We start from the raw sequence: 24,790 nt of genomic DNA, 5'->3' as shown, positions 1-24,790 counted from the left end.
CTTTTTTCCTGAGATAGTCCAACCTCTGAAATAATTAGTTAAGCATCGGTGAAAAGGAAACAGATGTGGGGTTGAACAAAAAAAAATTTTTTTTAAATAAGGGAACCAAAAAATCATCTGAAGAAATTTAAAGTATGTAATTAACCATAACTATACCTTATTGTTTAGTTACATGGTTTTAAATACCATCCGTAGGCTGACAACTCCCAAATTTTTAACTCCAATACTGGTGTCCCCAGAGCTCCAGATTCATATATCTAACTGCTTACTTGACATTTCCATGAGGAAATCTTAAAGGCATCTCAAAAGTGGCCCAAACAAAACTCTTTGTTTCCCCATTTCCTACTCTTTTCCCATTCACTCCCATCCCAGTATAGAGAACCTCAATCAGTTCTCAAGCTAAGAATCCTCCTTTTCTCTTATCCTCCCCATTCAATCCAATAGCCAGTCTTTTTCCATTTCCAAAATATATCTTAAACTCACTAACTTTTCTCTATGTCCACCACTGAAGGCCAAACCACTAAAATCTCTAGTCTAGACCACTGCAGTAGACTCCCATATCTTCTTACATATTCTATTCTTGCTTCTGTACAGTAAATGCCAAAATGCCTATGAAATAAGGCCACTCTCCTGCTTACAAGCCTCCAATGCTGCCTGTTATATTTAGAATAAAGTTTAGGCTCCTCACTCTGGTTTACAATACTCCTGCCTGTCTCTTCAAATTGCACATGGTACTCTTATTTCTATTTCTCAAATTCCAAGCCTGTCTTATTTCCTCTGCCTGGAAAAATCTGCCTCCAGATTATTGGAGCATAATCTCAGCATAGTCTCAGGTCCAATGTCACATATTCAGACAAGACTTCCCTGACATAAATTAATCCATTGTCTCCCAGTCTCTCTCTATCAAATTGATTGATTATATTTTTACCATAGAAATTTTTTATGGGCTGAATTGTGTTCCCTCCAAATTTATATGTTAAAGTCAAACAGGACCAAGAAGGCAGGGCCATCACCCTGGTAAACCAGGAAGGCAGGGCCACCCTGGCTGGCCTAAAAAAAAAAGCATCAAGCCAAAGAGGATTATTCTCAAGCCTTAAAGTATAATGAAATTTTCCCCTGCTAGTTTTTGATTTGCTGGGACTTACTTGTGATGCCTTTTTTCTCTCCAGTTTATTCCTTTTGGAATGGAGAATGTCTGTCCTATGCCTGCCCACCACTTGTTCAGTTTGGTTTTTTTTTTTTTAACATCTTTATTGGAGTATAATTGCTTTGCAATGGTGTGTTAGCTTCTGCTGTAAAACAAAGTGAATCAGCTATACATATACATACATCCCCATATCTCCTCCCTCTTGCGTCTCCCTCCCACCCTCTCTACACTTGTTCAGTTTTACAGGTTCACAACTAGAGAGGAATTTTGCCTCAGGATGAGTCATACCCCAAATCTCACCCATACATTATTAAGATAATATCTAGATGAGATTTTTGGACTTAGAGTTGATGCTGGAATGGGTTAAGACTTTTGAAGCTGTTGGGATAGGGCAAATATATTTTGCATGTGAGGACATGAATTTGGGGGTGAGCAGAGTGGAGAGTGTTTGGGGCTGAATTGTGTCCCACCAAAATTCATATGGTGGAAGTCCTAATGCTTAGTACCTCAGAATGTGACTATATTTGGAGATAAGATCTTTCAAAGATAATAAAACAAAGTAATTAGGGTAGGCCCTAATCCAATATGACTGGTGACCTTTTAAGAAGGAAGACAATGTGAGGATACAGGGAGAAGATGGCCATCTGCAAGCCAAGGAGAAGGCCTCAGAAGAAACCAACCCTGCTGACACCTTGAATTTGTACTTCCAGCCTCCAGAACTGTGAAAAAATAAATTTCTGTTGTTTAAGCCACCTAGTGTGGTACCTTGTTATGGCAAACCAAGCAAACTAATTCAGAAATTAGCTAAAATTGTCTTGTTTATTTAACTTAGTGTTCCCCTGCCCACAAAGCGAGTCTTGCCCTTCTAGTAGGAACAGCCCCATAAGTGCCTTGATAATCATGTTAGAGCTCAACAAAGAGGTTAAACCATAGAGCATTCAGGTACGCCCCTCCAGAAAGTTTTTTAAATCTCTTCATACATATCTTCTACAAATTTTAATGTATTAATCTCAATTCCCCTCTCACAACCTTTTTCTTTCTTCACTCTCCTGCACTGATTCTCAGCACCCATTCCTTTAGCCATACCAGGTTACTTGAAGTTCATGAAACATGCCATGCCGTTTTGCATGGCTATGCCTTTGCACATGCTTTCCCTTTGTCTAGAATAACCCTCGATATCTGCTTAGGCTAGCTAGTGCCTTCTTATACTTCAAAACTCAGCTCAGGGGTTCCTTCCTCAGGGAAATGTTTTTAAAGCCTCCCTGTTTTATATTTATTTTCTATTTCATTAACTTTTGTTCCAATCTATATTGTTTTTTCCTCCTACATTTTTTGGGTTTATTCTTCTGTATCCATGACTCCTTAAGTTGTATGCTAAGCCCATTAATTTTGAGCTGAATCTCACAAATTGATGATATTTTTGCTATCGTTCAATTCTAAGTGTTTTCCAGCTTCCATTATGATTTCTTCTATTTCTTCTATGAGTTAAAACATTCCTTGATTTCCAAGCATAATAAGCTATTTTTAAGTTATTTTTCTGTAATTGAGTCTTAATTTAATTGCTTAATTAATGATTATGTAGCCTATAGGTTACCAAAACTTTGAAATTTGCCAAGACTAGCTTTAAGACCTACTACATAGTCAGTTTTCATAAATGTTTCACGTGTGTTTAAAATAATGTGTATTCTCTAATATTCTAATGTCTATTAGACCAAACATTAATGGTGCTCTTCAAATATTGCATCTCCTACTGATTTTTTGTCTGTTTGATCTATCAATTATTGAAACATTTGTTAAACCAGTGACTTTCAAAATGTGGTTCCTAAACCAGAAACATCAGCAGCACTTGATAACTTTTTAGAAGTGAAAATTCTCAAACTTTACCCTCAGCCTACTGAATCAGGAACTCTAGAGGTGGGCCCAGCAATCTGTGTTCTAACAAGGCTTCCATGGTTTCTGATGTATGTATACTAAAATTTGAACCAGTGCGTTAAACAATCCCTCTATAATGGGAGCTTTATCAGTTTCTCCTTGTAGATTTGCCAATCTTTACTTTGGATGTTTTTAATTTTTGTTACCAGGTACGTAGTAATTTTAAATTGTTATATATCTCTAGTGAGTTAAATATTTTATCATTATGACATGGTACTCTTTATCTATAGTAATAACTTTTTATATTAAAGTCAGTTTTTCCTGATACTAATATAGTCTCTCCAGCTTCCTTTTGGTTAGTATTGGCCTGGCATTTTTTTTCCATTTTTTGCTTTTCAATATGTCTGCATAATAATGACATTTATACATCTCTTGAAATAACATATAGCTGGATTTTGTTTTGTCTTTCAATCTGACAATCTTTGTCATTTCATTGGAATTTAGTCTATTTACATATAGAGTGATTACCAGAATATTTGGATTTATTCAGACCAATTTATTATGTGGTTTCAACTTGTCTCATAGTGTCATGAGACACTTTTTTTTCCTCTTTCTTGCCTTCTTTTGGATTGGCTATGTTTTTTCTCCTTTACTTATTTGGAAGTTATATACTCTACACTTATTCTTTTATGGTTGTCCTAGCTATTCTAACATGCAAAGTTAACAAAGTTTAAAATTATTCAGTTTTTATCCTCTTCCCAAACAATACAAGAAAATTAGAGTACTCTAATAACTCCTCCAATTTTTATGATATTGTCTAGTAATTTAATTCTAGCTTGCTTTTTCTCCCTCACAAGTAGATAAATTTATTATTGTTTCACAGACTTATTGATTAGCATCATATTTATGGGTCTGTGACATGTGCAGTCACATAGGGCCCACTGCTCAGAAGGGCCCCATGCTTGATTTCATGTTCTGCTGTTACCATCTTGAAATCCTTAATTTTTTAACAAGGAGCTCTGCATTTTCAGAATCCTTCACTGAGACACCAAAATTATGTGGCCAGATCTTCCATCAAGAATTTATTTTCTTGGGCTTTCCTGGTGGCACAGTGGTTGAGAGTCCGCCTGCCGATGCGGGGGATGCAGGCTCGTGTCCTGGTCTGGGAGGATTCCACATGCCGCGGAGCGGCTGGGCCCATGGGCCATGGCCGCTGAGCCTGCGCGTCCAGAGCCTGTGCTCCGCAGCGGGAGAGGCCACAACAGTGAGAGGCCCGCGTACCGCAAAAAAAAAAAAAAAAAAAAAAAAAGAATTTATTTTCTTTCTACTTGAGTTATATCTTTAGAACTTCCTTTAGAGGGTGGCTTTGATGGTAAAATCTCTCTATTATTGCTTGTCTGAAAATAACTTTATTTTACCCTCTTTGTTTTGAAGATAGTTTTGATGGGTATGGAAGTTTAAATTGACTAATATTTTCTCTCACCACTTTGAATATATTTTCCTCTCTTCACTGTTGCAATTGAGAGCCAGCCAACCATCTAATTTACCTTTTCTTTGTAGGTGATCTGATTTTTTTCTTGTTACTTTTTACTACCTTTTCTTTTTCCCTGGGGTTGTGCATTTCATTATGATGTATCTAGATGTAGATTATTTTGCTTGGGATTTGTTTGGCTTTGTTGGGCTTCCTGGACCTGAAAATACTTTTTAATAATTAATTTTTTTCTGCATTATCTCTTTGGATATTGCCCTTTCCCTATTTATTATCTTCTTCAGAAACTCCTTCTAAATGTAGATCAGACTTTCTTATTCTCTCCTCCAAATCTCTTCATTTCTTTCATATTTTCCATATCCTTGTCTCTGAAGTTATTCTGGATAATTACTTCAAATCTATCCTCAAGAATGTTAATTCTCTTTTTAATTGCATGTGATTGTGGTTTAAACCAATTTTGAGATTTTCATATCAATTATTTCTAGAGGTTATTATGCAAATCGATTTGTTTCCTCCTCATATATTCAACCTTCCCTCATTTTTTAAAAACACATTAAATAAAGTTATTTTACATTCTGCCTTAAAATCCCCAAAGCTGGAATTTTATAGGTGAATGCCTGCTGTTCATTGCTTCTATTATTTCTCATTAATGGTGCCTGATTTCTTTTAAACTGTTCTAGTCTTCAGAATATTATCTGTGAATTTTTAAAAATATTTATTTATTTGGTTGCACTGGCTCTTAGTTGCAGCAGGTGGGCTCCTTAGTTGTGACTAGCCGGCTCCTTAGTTGTGACATGTGAACTCTTAGTTGCGGCATGCATGTGAGATCTAGTTCCCTGACCAGATATCAAACCCAGGCTCCCTGCATTGGGAGCACGGAGTCTTATCCACTGCACCACCAGGGAAGTCCCTATCTGTGAATATTTTGATATCTAGATTAGAGCTGAATTCCCTCGAAGATGAGTTACTTTTACCTGGGGGAGCTATCAGACTAGGACCATTTTAAATTAAATTCCACACTGGAGGTTTTTTGAGTCACACACAGGTAGCATGAATTCAAATTGCAAAACTCATATTGGCTAGCTTGTGTTATGAATCTTTGAATGCTATTTTTCATCTCCACCAAGTTTCAAACAGGCAACTCTCTTTGCTGATCTCTTCTGCATAATGAGATTTATTTTTTTATTCACATTTACACTTCAAATATAGATCTCTGAGCCTCCAGCTTTACTCAGAAGGTTTATGACTGGGTCCTGTCAACAAAAATAAGAAGAGTTTAGTGACTTCCCTGGCGGTCCAGTGGTTAAGACTTTGCCTACCAATGCAAGGGGTGTGGTTTTGATCCCTGGTCAGAGAGCTAAGATCCCACATGCCTTGTGGCCAAAAAAACTAAAACATAAACAATATTGTAACAAATTCAATAAAGACTTTAAAAATGGTCCACATCAAAAAAATCTTTTAAAAAAAAGAGTTATTTGGGGTCTTAAGAATTGCAATTTGCATGGAAAAGACTCTGACAAGTACAGATTTCTGGTAACTGACTATACTGCTGAACTGAATGAGTAACCATTTTCAGAACTCTAATGGAAAACTGATGAATTCATAAAAGTGCTAACAAAAGATCAAGATGAAAAAAAATGAATTACATGGGACCGAGTGAACTGATGAGGATGATTATAATTTTTGTGACTTTCTGTTGAATAAAAAAAAATCCCCAGAATAAAACCAAACAAACAAAAAAAAGAATTGCAATTTGAAGGACTCCCCAGGTGGTGCAGTAGTTAAGACATTGTGCTCCCAATGCAGGGGTCCCAGGTTCAATCTCTGGGCAGGGAACTAGATCCGCCCAGATGCATGCCACAACTAAGAGTTCACATGTCACAGCTAAGGAGCCCATGTGCCACAACTAAGACCCAGAGCAACCAAATAAATAAATAAATATTTTAAAATAAAGAAGAATTGCAATTTGAGAGACACAAATTCAGGTAACCCTGAATTACTGCTCCAAGGAAGAGAAAGAGAAGCTTAAAAAGATAAAAAGCCATGGGAATTCCCTGGTGGTCCAGTGGTTAGGGCTCTGAGCTTCCACTGCAGGGGGCATGTGATCGAACCCTGGTCGGGAAATGGAAATCCCACAAACCCGCATAGTCAAAAAAAAAAAAAAAAAAGATAAAAAGCAACAGCGTTGTTAAAAGTTGCCTGACAAGAACTGTGATTGACTCTGATGCAAGCTAGAAAATATTTGTCCTTAAGAAATCAGGAGCTGTTTTAGAGTAGGGGTCTGATAAATAGGTAAACTATTACAAGTTATATTAGTGTAAGGGTCCAATAAGTATCTTGAGTTTCTGGCAGGTGCTCTGGATGACTTCATCAGGTCAAAATGTCAGATTCCATCCAAACTGAGATGAGCAGTGCATAACTCCACTTCCTTAATGGCTTCCTGGTTCCATTTCAGAGACACTCTTAGCAATACTGACTCCATTTTGATTTTCCTTTCAGAGACCCTCACCTTAAGCATGCCCTGAACTTTAACTTTTACACTTAAAGAAGTAGCACAAAGAAGTCTTCAAAGCAGAGGCTCACATTCTTTAAGAGTTAGCAGAAACCTTCAGGGCAAAAACTGGCTTTAGCACATTATTAGTTCACAGGATATCTGAGTTCACTTCATTTGGAGTTCTCTGCAGAGTTGCTACTTTCCTACTAGCTCAGCAATGGATTTTTAAAAAATTTAATTGAAGTATAGTTGATTTACAGTGTTGTGTCAATCTCTGCTTTGCAGCAACGTGACTCAGTTATATACCTATAGGCATTCTTTTTTTAATATTCTTTTCCATTATGGTTTATCACAGGATATTGAATATAGTTCCCTGTGCTATACAGTAGGACCTTGTTGTTTATCTATCCTATATAAATTTTCATGTGCTAATCCCAAACTCCCAGTATTTCCCTCCCCCACCCCTCTCCCCCTTGGCAACCACAAGTCTGTTCTCTATGTCTGTGAGTCTGTTTCTCTTTTGTAGATAGGTTTATTTGTGCCATAATTTAGATTCTACATATAAGTGATATCATATGGTATTTGTCTTTCTCTTTCTCACTTACTTCCCTTAGTATGATAATCTCTAGGCACATCCATGTTGCTGCAAATGGCATTATTTCATTCTTTTTTATGACTGAGTAGTATTCCATTGTATATATATATACATCTTCATTATCCATTCATCTGTCGGTGGACATTTAGGTTGTTTCCACATTTTGGCTATTGTGAATAGTGCTTTAAGTAGCAAGAGTTTTATTAAGCAAAGCAAAAGTACACTCCCAAGAAAGAAATGAGAGTGAGCTGTCTGGAAACCAGAAGCAGCCCCGCAATGGGTGTAGGGTTGGGTTGTTTAGAGTGGTGGTCCCTCACTGTGTCCTGTGTCATTTGACTGAGAAGTTGATTGACAGCTTTAGGTTATATAAGTTTTCTCCTAGTGTGCAGGCACATATCCATAAGCACCCAAGAAAAACCCATGGGGGAGAGGGGGAGGCAAAAAATGCAATGCCAATTTACTCCAAATACAGCATAATGAACCCCGGGTTACTTTGAGTCACGTTTTAGGTCTTGGTGCACCTGTGCCAACCTGTGGGGGTGGTTTTATTTTGCTTGGTCCTGATAAGACTGGAAACTTAGTGGTGGTCCTTGACTAGAAGAGGGAAGATCTCTGGGCATTCTCTAATTACCTGTATAATTAGGTGGGGGAGGGAAAGATGACCCCATCCAGGAGGGGGTGGAGACCCATTCATGTCTGACTAGCTACCTAACAAATCAGTTAGCAATGGATTTTAAATGACTTCGTATTCTTTATGTTTTATTTGTTTAGTTTGGAGGGTCATTCACAGTATCTAATTGACAACATGCCTGAAATGTAATTCTGCATTTATTTAATCTATAATATAAAAGTTTTGAATCATTAAAATAATTTAAGAAAAAAAAGTAACGACAGACTGGGAGAAGATATTTATAATACATATATATCTGACAAAAGACTCAAATCCACAATACATAAAAAAAATTCCTACAAATCAAGAAGAAAAAGACAAACCAAATAAAAAGTGGGCAAAATATTTTTACAGGCACTTCACAAAATAGGATATCCAAATGGCCAATAACTATAAGATACTCACCATTACTAGTCATCAAGGAAATGCAATGACATTCCAATGACACAGAAAGGAAGGGGGCAGGGCACAACCTTTAAAAGAATGACATAGCCATAGGACATGACAAAAACTGGTTAGAACCAACTAGGTCCAAGATGGCAAAGATTTGACTTTCAGTGGACCTTGAGCTTAATTATATGCTTCATTGTAATATATTAGCATAAGCTAAGAAGTGTCACACCCACCAGTGCCATGACAGTTCCAAAGCCGACCATCAAAGATCAAAAAGTGGGCTGTGACTCAATTCCTGGAAATCTCACCCTTTCCCCAAAATACTTGGAATAATCCTCATGCTCATTAGCCTATGAAATTACCCAGCCAATAAAAATTAACCACCCCATATTTCAGAACCTCTTGCCTTCTGAGATGGCCCACATTCTGTCTGTGGAGAGTGTTTCTCTCTAAATAAATCCACTTCTTACTTACCACTCTGTCTCTCACTGAATTCTTTCTGCAATGAGACATCAAGAACCTGAGCTTCATTATGTTCTGAGACCAGGTGTGTGATCTCAATTAAAAGACCGTGGGTTCATGTACCAATCTGGGTTTTGGCTGGGTTCGAGTCCAAGTGCGTGCATTCAAGTCCCAATCTGAGTTGCACAGTTTCACCACTATACACCCAACAGAACTTCTAAATTCTTAAAATGACAATGCCAAATATTGATGAGGCTATATAACTACTAGAACTCTCATACACTCCTGGTGGTAATATAAATAAGTACGACCACTTTAGAAAACTGTATACCAGCTAAAGCTGAACATATGCATACCACATGACCCTAATATCCCACTGACAAGTGTATACCCATGAGAAAATTAATACATATTTCCATCAATGACATATACAAAAATGTTCATAGCATCTTAATATTACCTCTGTGTTATTGTGATATAATAAGAAATACATATTTGTTCTTCATCCCCAGTTCCTGTCACAGAGTTCCTAAAAGGCTTGGAATTTCCTGAGTGATAGGGGTAAGAGGAACATTTTTGTCATTCATAATAAGCCCCTTTCAACCATATCTGAGTTTATGCTAATGTGATGACTCTCAGAAGATACAGTCTTGTTGCCAGAGAAACCTGCCATGTGGCTAGACAGTTGGAACTTTAAGCCCCACCCCTGACCTCTGGGGAGGAGAAAGAAGCTGGAAGTTTAGTTAATCATGAATGGCCAGTGAATGAATCAACCATGCCTACATAATGGAACCTTCATAAAAACACTAAACAGTGAGGTTCACAGAGTTTCCAGTTTGGTGAAAACAAGGAGTGCTGGGAGGGTGGTGCACCCAGACAGAGAATGGAAGCTCTGTGCCCACCCACCCACCTCCCACATCTTGCCCTATGCATCTCCTCCACTTGGCTGTTGTTGATAATCCTTTATCCTTTTCTAATAAATTTTATTTATTATATCCTTTATAATACATATAATATATACTTTATAATAAATTGATAATAGTAAATAAACTATTTTCCTGAGTCCTGTGAGCCCTTCTGGTAAACTATCACACCTAAGGAGGGGTCATGGGAATCCCCTGACTTTGTAGCTGACTATGCAGAAGTATGCGAGGCCCAGACTTGCAACTGGCATCTGAAGTGGAAAGTTTTTTGTGGGACTGATCCCTTAACCTGTGAAGTCTGTGCTCACTCCATATAGTTAGTGTCAGTGTTGAATTGAGCTACAGAACACCCAGATGGTGTCTGGAGAGTGGGAGAATTGATTGTTAATGTGGAAAATCCACATATTTGGAGTCAAAAATGTTCTGTGGGTAAAAACAGATTCTAGTAATTTGTGTTGACAAAAATTAATCAATAGTCACTCTAAGAAAGAAATGGGAAATTTTATTCAAGCCAATTAGAGGATTATAATCCAGGAGACAGTCTTTCAGAAAGCTCTGAGGACTGTTCTACCCTTAGAGGTCAAAGCACAGTTACATATGTTTTTGAGACAAACAGTTATATGTCAAATGACATACTGACAGTTTACACAATCCAGATCAGCACATACAAGGTGAATAGTGGGTCATCATGACCCTCTTACAAGATTGAAAATGAAGGTTATATCCTAAGGAGTTATCAAATAGTGGATCATCATGACCTTTTACAAGATTAAGAAGGCATATTATCTCCTAAGGAGGTCTAGTTAATGCAGATGCACAATACACACTAAAGGGGAGGGCAGAGGCCCAAATGACCAGAGAAAATATTATGTTTAAATTTTTCTTGTCTTGCCATAAAATATGGATTTTATTTCATCAATTTCCCCCTTTTGATCATTAATCTTTTGAAAGAAAGCAGTAAGAGACCAAATATTTGGTCCCTTGATGCCACGATGGTTGCTTACCTGCCCTGCACCCATCATGTTCCTCACTGTCAGGTCTTAATAGCCCAGTGCTTTCTTTTCTTTCAGGGGACTGTACCAATAAGATGTTTGGCAAGGACTAGCAGTCAATTCCAAGTTGTCCAATAGGACTTATGCTAATTTTACCTTGCATGTGCATTGTGCATGTTCACTGATGTATAGAGTACTACAGATGTGATCAATAGTTTCAAGTTGTTTAGATATTGTCTTGGTAGGAGTAGGTGATATACAGTGTGTAAGTCAAGAATCTATAACTTTATAAGTTACACAAACAATAATCAAAATTGCCAATAAGAGTAACAATGTCACTAATAAAGGTTTAAGCCAAGATCCTCCTAAACTAAACCAATTTTCTAGTATTTCACCTAAACTGGGAAGAGGATCATTTAGAGTGGAAATTGATTCTTCATATGTGGCATAAGATGAGTTACATCAGAAGATATATCAGGTATAAAACCCAACATTCAGCATGGATTATAGCACAAGTTTCCCCTTGGGAAATAGAATATCAAGGGCCATGTGATTCTGTAGGATCACTTTTTCATCATGGAAACTTCCAAACTGAGCAAGCTGATAACTTGATTACTATCATTCAAAGCTGGCTGAGTACATTTTGTTAAAGCTTCTATGTGAGTAATAATATCTTCTCTTCCAAGTGAAGGAAAAATATATCATGGCCAAATGATCATAGCATTGGAAAACTGATCAAACCCAGTGCACTTGCATTAAAGTCAGATTGGAGGCCTACCCCTAGGTGACCTTGAGACCAAGGGGAACCAATTGTTCATCTTCCTAACCAACCTGGGGAGAGCCAAGGCCAAAATTTGTTCCATAAGTCCTGGGTCCTGTTAAGAGCCATCCAATATTTAACATCTAGTGAAAAGGAGTATTTATGGCCAGGTTCAGAACATGTGCCATTAACTGGCCAGGTGAGGGTCTCACTTAGTGATACTGGTGGCAGCAGTATCTTACAGAGTACTAGAGTTTCTTTCTTCTAAAATAAAATCTGTAAGGGCAATCCAATTAGAGCCTTGAAGAAGAGAAATCCACAAGTAACCAGTAACCCAGGAGTACTGTATGTGGCCCATCTCATCTGATCTTGGAGGCCAAACAGAATCGTGCCTGATTAGTACCTGTATGGGAGACTACCTGGGAACACAGGGTGCTGGATGTAGGCAATTGGCCACAAACCCAGCAACTGGATTGATTTTTGAAACTCACCTATGATTTCTTCCAAGGAAGAAATACATTTGGTTCATAAGCAAAAGTGTGAGCAATTATCAAAGTAATTAGTGTACAGGCCTGATCTGGGATCTTGTGTCAGCTGTCTATTTCAGACGTCCTGGTCTAGTAGTGTTGGTCTTAGTTAGTGGAAGTTGGGTGTCAGAAAAAGGAGCTGCAGTTCAGGAAAGGAGACCTGATATGGCTCCTTCCAATGTCTGTACAGAGTTCTTTATCTGATATGTTTTCCAGTTTGCATAATCTCCTATCTGCAGGTCATGAGGCATCTGATATTCATCCAAAGACAGATTGCTGTGATAAGCTTTAGAAACAAACTTAGACTATCCTTTTAATAATTCAATTAAACTTTACAACAATGTAATGTAGTAACAAGGAGCCAACTGGGAAGTGAGTCTTAGGCAGTAAATACAAGAAACCTCAAAGACAGCAACAGTAGAACTTAATGTCCACTGAAACGTTCACTTTTTTATCTCTAAAATACCCTAATTTCTACCAAATATGGCCAAATTAAGACTAATTTGTGGACTTCCCTGATGGCACAGTGGTTAAGAATCCACCTGCCAATGCAGAGGACGTAGGTTCAAGCCCTGGTCTGGGAAGATCCCATGTACCGCAGAGCAACTAAGCCCGTGCACCACAACTACTGAGCCTATGATCTCTAGAGCCCACGAGCCACAACTACTGAGCCCATGCGCCACAACTACTGAAGCCCCCATGCCTAGAGCCCATGCTCTGCAACAACAGAAGCCACCACTATGAGAAGCTCGTGCACTACAAAGAGTAGCCCTCGCTCGCCGCAAATAGGGAAAGCACGCGTGCAGCAACGAAGACCCAACACAGCCATAAATAAATAAATAAGTAAATGAAAGTACATTTGTTAAAATCTTTAGGGGTTTCCCTGGTGGCGCAGTGGTTGGGATGCGGGGGACGCGGGTTCGTGCCCCGGTCCGGGAAGATCCCGCGTGCCGTGGAGCAGCTGGGCCCGTGGGCTATGGCCGCTGGGCCTGTGCGTCCGGAGCCTGTGCTCCTCAATGGGAGAGGCCGCGGCGGTGGGAGGCCCGCATATCGCAAAAAAAAAAAAAAAAAGACTAATTTGTTTGAAAAATATTCCTGACTTCAATAAACTTGGTCTGATTATTTACATAAGTTGATCCTACAGGCTCTTTTATATTGGCTGCACTGCATGAAAAGACACTCACCATCACTAATTATTAGAGAAATGTAAATCAAAGCAACAATGAGGTACCACCTCACACCAGTCAGAATGGCCATCATTAAAAAGTCTACAAATAAGAAATGCAGGAGAGAGTGTGGAGAAAAGGGAACCTTCTTACACTGTTGGTGGCAATGTAAATTGGTGCAGCCACTATGGAAATTAGTATAGAGGTTCCTCAAGTAACTAAAAATAAAGTTGCCATACGATCCAGCAATTCCACTCCTGGGCATATACCCAGACAAAACTATAATTCAAAAAGATACATGCGCGGGTGGGGCGGGGCCGAGGGCGGGGCAACTGAGGCGCTGCGTCACTTGGTGCAGTCGTTGGTGCATGTGGGGGGTGGGGCGGGGGATTGGCTGGGCGCGTCCCCAGGGTCACGTGGTGTGCAGCACGCAGAGTCCTTCAGTCGGTTGGACCCAGAGCGGAGCAGCTGGAGCGGGGCTGTGAGTAGAATAAAGGCAGCCTCCATTGATGACCGAAAATGACAAAGCATCCACCTAACAGACGAGGAATCAGCTTTGAAGTGGGAGGCCAGTTGGAAGCCTGGGACCAATTAAAAAACTGGTATCCAGCTCACATAGAAGATATTGATTACGAAGAAGGAAAAGTACTCATCCATTTCAAGCGTTGGAACCATCATTCTGATGAATGGTTCTGCTGGGAAAGTACTTATTTACGCCCTTTAGAGAAAATACAGCTGAGGAAAGCAGGCTTACATGAAGAGGAAAGATCATCTGAATTTCAAATAAATGAGCAGGTCCTTGCTTGCTGGTCTGATTGTCGTTTTTACCCAGCCAAAATCACTGCTGTTAACAAGGATGGACAATTTTTATTAAAATGGTGACTGATCTCACTTAATATGGGGAAAATCAAGTCAAACTCATAGATGAAAAAGCTACAAGGATATACTGTACAGCACAGGTACCTACACTGTGAAATTTTATGATGGAGTAGTTCAGACTGTCAAACATATTCATGTCAAAGCTTTTTCGAAAGATCAGAATATTGTGGGTAAGGCTAGGCCTAAAGAAACAGAACATAAAAAGTCTTTCATCATCTCCTGATAAAAGACAGAAGTTTAAAGAGCAGAGAAAAGCCACAGCCAATGTGAAGAAAGACAAAGAGGACAAAGCCTTAAAGACAGAAAAGAGACCCAAACAACCTGATAAAGAAGGAAAGTTAATCTGTTCTGAAAAGGGGAAGGTGTCAGAGGAGCCTTCCCAAGAACAAGAAGGAAGATAAGGAGAACATTTCAGAAAATGACAGAGAGTATTCTGGAGATGCTCAAGTGGATAAGAAACCTGAAAATGACATTGTGAAGAGTCCACAAGAAAACTTGAGGGAGCCAAAAAGAAAGCGAGGCAGACTCCCTTCCATAGCTCCTACTGCTGTGGATTCAAACTCTCAAACTTTGCAACCAATAACATTGGAATTGAGAAGATGGAAGATATCAAAAAGAAGTGAAGTCCCATTAAAACGTCCTCAGCTTGACAAAAATTCATCCCAGGAAAAGTAAAAAAACTACTCGGAAAACACTGACAAAGACCTATCAAGGAGACGGTCCTCCAGGCTGTCCACTAATGGGACCCACGAGATCCTAGATCCTGACTTGGTTGTATCAGATTTGGTTAATACGGTTACTACTGATCCTTTGCAAAACACATCATCCGGTACCAAGGAGTTTGAAGAAGAAGCCGGGAACATCCTGATCTGCAGCTGTGGTGTCAGCCTTGGAAACAGCATCTGGCGGAGGGGAGATCTCATTCCAAACACATCCATGTCACTGAAGCCAAGAGCAGGGAGGAAGCCCCAAGCTATAGAACTTTAACGAGGCGGTGGAGAAGACTCTGCCCCTGCCCTTGCAGAAGCCCTGCACCTACTAACCTGCTGTGGAACAGAAGCTGGTGGTGGAGACCCGGTGCTCTGCCCTTGACGATGCAGTCAACCCCCTCCACGAGAATGGTGACGATTCCCACTCTCCGCGCCTGGGCTTCCTATAGAACAAGACAGGAGCAGAGGGGACAGTGACCCCAAACCCAGCTCCCCAAAGGTGAGGGAATATGTCTCCAGAAAGGTCCTACCTGAGGAAGACCCCGCTCGGAAGCTGCTGGACAGAGGCGGAGAGGGGTTGCTGAGCTCCCAGCACCAGTGGCAGTTTAACCTGCTGACGCATGTGGAGTCTCTTCAGGACGAAGTTACGTATAGGATGGACTCCATTGAGAAGGAGCTGGACGTGTTGGAGAGCTGGCTGGACTACACTGGGGAGCTGGAGCCCCCGGAGCCTCTGGCCAGGCTTCCGCAGCTCAAGCATTGCATCAAGCAGCTGCTGATGGACCTGGGCAAGGTGCAACAGATCGCACTCTGTTGCTCAACATGAAACTGGGCACCCCCACACTAATGGGGGAACAATACTGGGGCACCTGCAGGAGGAGCTTCACGTATTTAAATAAATAAACCTAGCATGCCAAATGCACGTGACACTGACTGACTTCAGGGATCTGGGCAGGGGTGTGATGGACTTGGACAAAGAGGCCGTTTTGGCTGCTGGAAGGGAGGGCACTCTGATCTTGAAGCCTACCAAGAAGGTAGCAAATAGACTCTTGGAATTCCCTTCTTCTATGCACATTGTTGAATGGAGAGTGAGTCTTTTTGCACAAACTTCACTTGAAATCGTGCCACTGATGATAAATGGAATGAGAGCCAAAAATGTTTAGTCAGAAACAGTTGTAAATTCAACTTGCGGCTTATTTAATTGACTTTTCTGTCAGGTTGGGGCACATGCCAAGCCTTCTGGTTTTCTGCCTGGCATGGATTTAGGCAGCAGGCATCATTTTCATTTTTCCAGCTTCGTGGGAAAGTCGTGACTTCACCATTCTGTGGAGGTTGGGAAGGAGCAGAGGCCTTGGCCACCCTGCCTTCTTAGAACTCTTCACTTTCTCACCACCTCTGTTGCATGACTTCATGGTACCGGGGACAAGTTTTGTATGCTTTCACCCCAGAATTGGCTGGGTTGTGTCTTTTGTAGCAGAACCCATACAGCCCGTGGAAGAAATAGAATCTCACTGTAATAAGAATCTAGGAGGAATTCCAAACTGAAGCAGGCAGGGTCTGGAACCCAAAGGACAGCACTTTCTACCCACTTCTTGACAGCTTACCAGTTCTATTTAATGTCCAACAAATGGTTCCCCCAAATTTGAACTCTCACTGTAAATATTTGTTACAAAGAATGTGGTTTGGGGAATTACCTTACTTTGTATTGTTGTAAACAAACCAGATTCTACATCTGCTGCCACTTTTCTCCTTCCCCGAAGGGTATATGTTCAGTAGTTGGCATTTTCAGAATTGTTTTAATATACTTTAACACTTTAAATTTCCTGTTCGTATTATTTTGTGAGATCAAGGTGATTATGCTGCTTAAGGTCCAGGTACAGTTTGTACCTTTTGAGACAATATTTGTTATTCTTCCAGATTACGGTTCCACATGTAATTGTTTTGTTTTTCCTTACTAGGCAAAGTTAAAGAAAATGTTCCATGCTTTGAGGAGTGACCCGTTTTACCATTTAGTTTTCCTATCACTAAAGGCAAAAATCAAAGCACATCTATCCATTAACACTCACAAGTTAATTATGGGTTTATGAATCTGTAATGTTATATGCTGCAAATATTTACTATGTAAATGTGAAGTAGCCAATATCTCAATAAGCAATGAGAGTATCTCCGGTGACCTTTGGGATGGTTAGGGTTTAAGGTACAGGTCATTGCGGTCACAAAGCCCTCTGTACCAAGATCTGTTTCAGGGTATGCTTTGTCTAGTAATTTAACTCACCATTTGATATAAAATGAATTTAGGACAAGTTAACCTGCTGTAGCTCATCCATCAGAGGGAATACATGTGGCTATGACATCTGTAATAAAGCTGACACAATTCCTCTGTAAGAGGTTGTTTCCCATTGCTAATATTGGTGTTTCTGGTGTGGGAAGAAACGCTCAAGGAGTATGCATGGCATCTATGTTTAGCATAATTTATCAGATGACCACATTATAAGAACTGTGTGAAGCTTGTCTGAAAGGGGAAGAAACAGGATGATTTTCTGTAGCCACAACTGTGAGGTACGGTGACTTATTAGATTACTGATTTTTCTTTCCTGAAAACACATTTGAGCATAACTTCTGGGGAAGCTGTAACTTTAAGGGAGTCAATCTCATGTCTTTTTCAAGATGAAAGAAGAAACTGAGTTACCCTAATTTTGCCAAGTGGCCATTATTGAGTTTACTGTATGCTTTTTGTAAAGGAAATAATCCCATTTCACTCATTGTGACCTTTGTCCTTAGGGAAGCAGGGGGTGACTCCAAGTTCTGATAACCCCCGTGTGCTTCCCTAATTTAAAGCTATGTTGAGGGGCTCCATCCCCAATTCCTGGGTCAAGTTGAATTAACCCCAGGCTGGAGCACTGGAAACTGTTATTTGCAAATATTACTGTTAATTAATGTTACCATTTAGAAATATGTACACTACCTAAGTTTTCTTTTGAGAAAAACTATCCACCTATTAAAAAAATTGCCTTGGGCTTCCCTGGTGGCACAGTGGTTGAGAGTTTGCCTGCCGATGCAGGGGACACAGGTTCGTGCCCCGGTCCAGGAAGATCCCACATGCCGCAGAGCGGCTGGGCCCGTGAGCCATGACCGCTGAGCCTGCGCATCCGGAGCCTGTGCTCTGCAACGGAAGAGGCCACAACAGTGAGAGGCCTGCGTACCGCAAAAAAAAAAAATTACCTTGACAAAAGAAAGAAAAAAAAAGATACATGCACCCCTATGTTCACAGCAGCACTATTCACAATAGCCAAGACATGGAAACAACCTAAATGTCCATCGACAGATTAATGGATAAAGAAAATGTGGTATGTATGTATATATATATATACACACACAATGGAATATTACTCAGCCATAAAAAAGAATGAAATAATGCCATTTGCAGCAACATAGATGGACCTAGAGATTATCATACTAAGCGAAGTAAGTCAGAAAGAGAAAGACAAATAATGCATGATATCATTTATATGTGGAATCTAAAATATGACACAAATGAACATATGTACAAAACAAAACAAACAAAAAGAAGATTCACAGATATAGAGAACAGACCTGTGGTTGCCAAGGGGAAGAGGAGAGAAAGGATTGGGAGTTTGGGATTAGCAGCTGTAAACTATTATATATAGGATGGATAAACAACAAGGTCCTGCTGTATAGCACAGGGAACTATATTCAATATCCTGTGATAAACCAAAAAGGAAAAGAATATGAAAATAAATATATGTGTGTGTGCGTGTGTGTGTGTGTGTGTGTGTGTGTGTGTGTGTGTATAACTGAGTCACTTTGCTATATGGCAGAAATTAAACATGCCACTGTAAATCAACTATACTTCAATAAAATAAAAAAAAAATTGGCTGTGCTGGACCTTTTTATAAGGAATCTCAAATTGCAGTTTTAAAGAAAGAGAGAGACAAATACTGTATGCTAACACATATATGGAATTTAATTTTTAAAAATGTCATGAAGAACCTAGGGGTAAAACAGGAATAAAGACACAGACCTACTAGAGAATGGACTTGAAGATATGGGGAGGGGGAAGGGTAAGCTGTGACAAAGCGAGAGAGAGGCATGGACATATATACACTACAAAACGTAAGGTAGATAGCTAGTGGGAAGCAGCCGCATAGCACGGGAGATCAGCTTGGTGCTTTGTGACCGCCTGGAGGGGTGGGATAGGGAGGGTGGGAGGGAGAGAGACGCAAGAGGGAAGACATATGGGAACATATGTATATATATAACTGATTCATTTTGTTGTAAAGCAGAAACTAACACACCATTGTAAAGCAATTATACTCCAATAAAGGTGTTTAAAAAAAAAAAAAAGTCTCTCAAGACCAGGAAAGCCACACCAAGGGCTTGCCATCAGATTCCACCTGTGAAATCTATAGATTTGGGTGGATTCCTCTGCTTGAGGTCCCCAAAATATCTTAAGATTCCTGCAGCTGCTAGGAGGTAGCATTTTTTATTCATCTGATAAGGCTGCTGTTCCCAGAAACCTAAGAGTTTCCAATTTCTGAAGGAATCAGGTAGAAAGAAAAGATAAATGTTTCAGTTCTACTTACAAAGATATAATTTACCAAATTGCTGTAAGTCATAATAGCTTGAGGGGAATGGTTTCCTTATATCTGGAAAACACATATTAAAATGTCATATTTCAGACAAAACGAAAAAATTATAACCATATTTATCAGTTCACTCAGTTTTATGTGACTAGTCCTTGATTTTTATCCTTTGTTAACAGCTTCATGAATCCATCAGATTTTCTACTAGAATTCTTTAATTTCTTACCCAGTTCAGTGGTATGATCTGAAAGTTATCAGAAACCTGTACTTGTCAAAAAGTCCTTTCTATGAATCTTCTTGAAGATGAAACATTTTTTGCAAAAGCATCAAAGTAAAGCAGTAACTGTTTGTGAATGACAAAAGACTTTCTGATTACAATGCAGTTGACAAAGAAACTTGGTAATTGCTGTGGCATACAATATTTTAAGATAATAACTAGAATCAGTAGCATTTTACCAGGACTTATTCAACTTTTAGAAATTTTATATAATTTCTAGAACATCTATATTAATGACATTTACCCATATCTTAAGAAGGTTTATCACCACACACTTGACAATGCTTACCATGTAATTTAATGTACCAAATAAGGTTTATCTTTCTTTGATAAGAAGAAAAAACCCAATTCTCTTGAGGTGTTCCAGGAGTCTTTGGAAAAACCTCGAAGTTAGCTAGAGGTCAAATGAACTTCAGTTAGAATTTGATTTGGGGGAAGTTTGTCAAAAATATCAAAAAAGTTTCAGAACACTTGGTTGAATAAGATGATAGATAACTGTGGAACAATATTCACTTAACCAAAGTGACAATAAAAGATTTCAAAACAAATACAGAAAGTTAAAACAGATTACTTAAAAGCTAAAGAAATTTTACAATCTGTTATCAAAAGCAGATTAATACTCTAAGAAAACTTTGTCCTCTTAACAGAGAGAAAACCAAATTCAGGCTTTATACCACTTTACCTTTAATATTAAATTTTATTTACTCAATTAAATTTATTCTAATCTTAGTCCTGACCACACATAGGATTCCTTTTTAAAGTTTCTTTTTTTTTTTCTCATAAACCTAGAACTTTGTAGAACAACTTTGTATATCCATATAAATTTGGCCCTTATTTTCTTTCCCATTTAGAAATAACCAGATTTAGGAAAAAATTACTTTATTTTCCCTTGAAAAAATGCATTTCTCTTCCTTATACCTTCTTTTTCCTTGCATACAAAGATGTTTTACTTATTAATTTTAATAGTTTTAATTACATATTTTAATTAGAATTCTTAACCTTAAAACTGAGGTTTTGGGCTTCCCTGGTGGCGCAGTGGTTGAGAGTCCGCCTGCCAATGCAAGGGACACGGGTTCGTGCCCCGGTCCGGGAAGATCCCACATGCCACAGAGTGGCTAGGCCCGTGAGCCATGGCCGCTGAGCCTGCACGTCCAGAGCCAGTGCTCCACAACGGGAGAGGCCACAACAGTGAGAGGCCCGCATACAGCAAAAAACAAAAAACAACAACAAAAAAAACCAACTGAGGTTTTAAGTTTAATTTTCTAGTGAAAACTGAGAAGCAAATAATTATAAACTGTCATACCAGCATTTCTTGACTGGCAAACCTATGAACATATTCTGTAACATAATTTCTTTCTTCAGTGGGGTACAAGACGTGTCCAATGAACACAAACATCTTTAGTTTTTCTCTAGTAAGCAAAAGCAGGTCAACTTAGTCTTGCTTAGCAATTAATGTTCCAGTATCCTATTTGGAAATGATCTGGATATCCAATGAATTCTCATCATTTAACTTAATTTAGCAGTTTCAACTTACCAAAAATCTGGAGAAACTATTTTAAGTAGACAGTCCTAAAACATAATTATTCCCAAAGTGTTCACCTAAAATGTCTTATCTCATTTACATTTAATTTACTTAAAAGTTTCATCATATCAAGTTATTTTTCTTAATGACAAATTTTGTGCCAGGAATAATAAGATCTTATTTCACTTCTAGTAAAACTAGGTACAATAAAATATTATAATTTATTATATTATTATATATTATACTGTATAATATTATACAAATATTATACTTTTGATGACTCTAAAGACATGTCTGTATTAATTAAACCAACAAACTTAAAGTTGTTTTCATTCAATAAAACTTAATCTTAGATCATATGATCCTGAAATTCATTTGGGTTAATTTCTTTTGTATTTCTGACTATTTATATAAATGCTTAATTTCCTTTAAGATCAATTAAATAGAGTTCTTTTACAAATTAATTTTGACAATACTACACACACACACACACACACACACACTGACACCATAGTTCCCATTGCAAAACTTCAGCCATGAATCAGGTACAATAATACAAAATCCATTAGTTACAAGTAGGTTGAGTTCAAATTGGGTTTCTGGCAGATGGAACAAATCAAAGTCACCTGTTTAGATGGCTAAACCATTTTTTACTAATGGTTTAGTAAAGACACTTAAGATTTGTCCTAGTCCAAATTACCTTCCCCCCACCTTTTTTTGTTGTTTTTTTTTTTGTGTGTTTTTTTTTTTTTTGCGTTGGGTCTTCGTTGCTGCGCGCAGGCTTTTCTCTAGCTGTGGCAAGCGGGGGCCACTCTTCGTTGAAGTGCTCGGGCTTCTCATTACGGTGGCTTCTCTTGTTGCAGAGCACAGGCTCTAGGGGTGCGGGCTTCAGTAGTTGCAGCACACAGGCTCAGTAGTTGTGGCCCGCAGGCTCTAGAGCATAGGCTCAGTAGTTGTGGTGCACGGGCTTAGTTGCTCCGCAGAAGGTGGGATCTTCCCAGACCAGGGATCAAGCCTGTGTCCCCTGCATTGGCAGGTGGATTCTTAACAACTGCACATGCCAGGAAGTCCCACATTTTCTCCCTTTTATTTTTTCTTTTGATAAGAGTTACTTTCCTGAAATTTGCATTTTAAAAAGATGACCTAGATGAGAGTTCCTGGAGAAGACCAGGTAGAACATTTGCATTTCAAAGGCATAGGGAGAGAAATGCAAGTTCCTCCTAGGAAGAACTTTTGTTCTCTTAAGGCCAGATTTATTTTTCAATACTTATAAGCCTCTTAAGATAAATAGGGGAGGTTTGGGGAGTGGTAAAAGGATTGTTGGGCTTTGGATTGTTTCTGGAGCCACCCCTCTTGTCCTGTAAAGACTAGATTTGTAGAACCAAGGCAACTGTTTTTAATTCCTCAAAGAATCAGGTGGCCACCTCAGTGACATCAAAGGACCAACATACCCATCCACCTACACTGAAATTTTTTTCCCCCACTCATTTAGCCTAGGGGAGGCCAAAAAAAAAAAAAAATCCTATCAGGCTCTGAATTTCAGGTGTGGTTAGGAGTTAAGTCAGACCAGTATCTTCCTATCTTGGTAATCCAATTACAAAAATTTTTGAGGATCCTCCCTGGGTTTAAGAAATACTTTAACTATTCTTTACCTATGGCCTTTGATCTGAAGAAGCTAGCTTACAGCTTCAGGTGGTCTCATTTCTAAAGGTAACTGTTTGAAAGTCTCTTCAGAGTGGAAGGGCAACTCAGAGAGGATCACTAGAATGAGTACTCAAGTAAAGGAGGATAGAGTGGAGCAGGAGTTATGTCAGTCTTAAAGCTTTTTGTTTGTTTTAGGTATCTTTTATATTATTAATCCTTCATTAGCCTGCTACAATAAATCCTTCAATGAAGCTATTTTGGAATTTTGAAGCCTTTGGGGGCTTCTGCATACAAATTAAAATAGGTACAATAGTTTAACTTGAGAGCTCTCTAAAATTTTAACAATTTAGATGTCTTTCCAAGTCAAAGGGTTCAAGAAGCTAACCTTACAAATATTTTTTCCTGTTAATCTAATTTTAGAAAAGAGAAAAAGAACTCTTACCACTCTTGTTTCCAGTAGACAATGCAGGCAGAGATCCAGGAGATTGACTGACATGGTAAGAACTTAACCTTCTGCTTTAATTGTGCACACAAAAATCAGTTTGGGAATGCCAAAAAAAGCCCCACCTTGACTATTTCAAGGCAGGATTACCTTTAATTCCCAATTAAGTAGGCACTTGCAAGCATACATAAACAGCTGGTATCCCCATAGGTGTCTGTCCATCAGTGGACTGTTTGGCTTTTTTTTTTTTTTAATTTATTTTTATATTTCTTTTTTTCTTTTTTTTTTTTTTTTTTTTTTGGCTGTGTTGGGTCTTCGTTTCTGTGCGAGGGCTTTCTCTAGTTGCAGCAAGAAGGGGCCACTCTTCATCGCAGTGAGCGGGCCTCTTCACTATCTCGGCCTCTCTTGTTGCGGAGCACAGGCTCCAGACGCGCAGGCTCAGTAGTTGTGGCTCACGGGCCTAGTTGCTCCGCGGCATGTGGGATTTTCCCAGACCAGGGCTCGAACCTGTGTCCCCTGCACTATCAGGCAGATTCTCAACCACTGCGCCACCAGGGAAGCCCAGACTGTTTGGCTTTGAGGCACAATTTCCCATTATTTGTAGTCTAATTCAGATATGAAATATGATCTGAACAACTTTCTGAGATCAGGGTAGTGTGCTGCTTCTGATTCTAGCTCCCCAAGGAGTTAGCCTTAAGTCAGTTTTGATTCTTTTATGTGTCTCAGTTTCTCCCTCTCATAGTCTGAAACCGCTGTGGGTGCCCAGAGGACTGGATGATCAGTCCTTATCTCAGGCATCCTCAGAAAAGCAGTATTTGGGACTTCCCTGGCGGTCCAGTGGTTAAGACACCACACTTCCACTGCAGGTGGTGTTAGACCTGCGCGGTCTCCTAGGAGTTTCGACTCACCCAGGAAACAACAAGAGTCGGAAGCCGATGCAAAACGCAAGAGGTTTATTGAAGGCCGGTGCACCGGGGTTCCTTGGTCCTCACGTAGGAGGTCGAAGAAGGAACCCTTTTGGGCGCGAATATGTCAGTTTTATAGGTTCCCACTTCCCCGTATGTAAATTATAGATTTGGTTGTGTTCTCCTGCTGATTGGTCCCGGCTTAGGCTCGGACCAGAGAGGGAACTTGTCCCCAGCTGCCTGATTGGTCTTTGACAGACACCTTTTTTACATTTTGTTATCTCCCTCCTTCTCGGAAGGGGGCCGGACATCCTGGA

The 24,790-nt window shown here is 39.4% G+C and overlaps 1 pseudogene across 1 annotated transcript; it reads left to right on the top strand.

Moving 5' to 3' along the window:
* The first annotated feature begins 14,009 nt into the window (after positions 1–14,009).
* LOC309964920 (PHD finger protein 20-like) lies at positions 14,010–15,905 on the top strand (annotated as a pseudogene). The gene is made up of 3 exons: positions 14,010–14,368; positions 14,445–15,190; positions 15,223–15,905. The product of its transcript is annotated as a PHD finger protein 20-like (transcript).
* The last annotated feature ends 8,885 nt before the right edge of the window (positions 15,906–24,790 follow it).

The sequence above is a fragment of the Leucopleurus acutus genome (assembly GCF_964270905.1).
Source record: "Leucopleurus acutus genome assembly, chromosome: 8".
Taxonomy (NCBI): domain Eukaryota; kingdom Metazoa; phylum Chordata; class Mammalia; order Artiodactyla; family Delphinidae; genus Leucopleurus; species Leucopleurus acutus.
The sequence above is the reverse complement of the archived record's forward strand: the minus strand, read 5'-3'. Positions and strand labels throughout refer to the sequence as shown.